Source organism: Quercus suber, unplaced genomic scaffold (genome assembly GCF_002906115.3).
Source record: "Quercus suber isolate HL8 unplaced genomic scaffold, Cork oak 2.0 scaffold_799, whole genome shotgun sequence".
Lineage (NCBI taxonomy): Eukaryota > Viridiplantae > Streptophyta > Magnoliopsida > Fagales > Fagaceae > Quercus > Quercus suber.
Window position 1 is genome coordinate 88,807 of NW_027070234.1, and position 1,633 is coordinate 90,439.

Here is a 1,633-nt window from a genome sequence, read left to right on the forward strand (position 1 = left end):
ATGTGGGGGGAGAAAAACCCAGCCCAACTTATTGGGCCCGAGGCCCTGAATGAGGAACACTCTTCATCCGAGGAGATAAGGCCTTCAGTCGGAAGCCCACGCCAATGGGGGACGCCTGGGGATGAGCACGTATACCATCCGAGGAGATACTCATATGTCCGAGTAGTCATGCGTCCTCGGATCCGAAGAGGTTTGATCAAACACGAGTATGGGAGGTTCAAGTGATCTATTTGACAAGTGTCAAGGGGGAGAAGGACCTCGGACACACATAGAGATAACGACAACAGAGAAATATCAAGGAGGCATACTTCACCCACCGCATTTAATGCACTGCACCTACCTTCCTGGCCGCATTTATGTGGATAGGACCCCTGAACAGTGCTTTCTCAGCTACCGCCACTCGCATAAGGCTAAAAGTGGGGTGATGGACATGTACTCAAGTGGGTGCCTGGATGACGAACAAATGGACGGAGGAGATGTAAGAAGGCAATGCTATATAAGGAAGGTACCTCTGATAGAGGGATCGAAAAACAGGAGAGAGAAAGGGTACCTTAGATGGTTGTAGCTCCAGCAATTGTAACCCTTGATTATCAATGAACAACTTCTCTTCGGACAGAGTACTCATATTAGTCCGAGAGCACATTAATTCAACTTCTCTCATTGGTGTTGCTGTTTAATACTGTATTTTCATTATTTGCCTAGCCCTTTCGCCCACTCTCTACAAAATTTATTGTTTTGGGCTCAGAGGGTTCCAAATCCATACCTCCTTGGGCTTGGGCCGCAAAAACTGACCCCACAATTGGCGCCGTCTGTGGGGAGAGCTTGTGCAGAGTGAAAACAACAGTTGATGATGGCGGGACAAGGTGAACAGCAAGCAGAATCCAGGGCGTCCCAACACATGACCATTTCGCCAACCTGGAGGAAGGCAAAATCGTGAGGTAGCGTACACACAGTGCGCCTTAGCCAGGGCCAATCGCAGAGCGGAAGTCACATTCTAACTAGCAATGTGAACACAAAATATATATATATATATATATATTTTACCTTTGAGCTACAGTGCACAGCTATCTTTAGCTGTGCTCTATAACAGAGAAGCCAATTTTTTTTTTGCTATAGCTCCACTGCTGCAGCTCCAAATAGCTTTTTAGTAGTGCTAAAAATAGCTTTTTAGCACCACTGCTGCAAGTGCTCTAAGTGAGCACAAACAAGAAGCTAATATATTTGATAGTAGTTTGGTCAAATATATGAAAAATATTTTCTTGTTCTTGTGATTTTATTTGATTTTATGATAAGTGAGCAAGAAGCTAATCAAATGTTTGAACAATTATTAACTTTATTTATTTTTATTTTTTTTGAATCGTTAACTTCATAACAAAAGGTTATAATAACATGATAATAATACACAAACACGTAACAAACACATTAAATTTCCTAATTATGAAACTATATAAAGTTAGGTTATATAACTTATATTTATACTATACATGTACCCATTCACACAAATTATAAAAAATTAAAAAGAATATACACAACCAATATCAGATACAAACTCAATATATAAATATATATATATATATATATAAGTAGAGACCTCATGCAAGAGAATATGAGGTTCTGTTATGTAGCGCTTTGT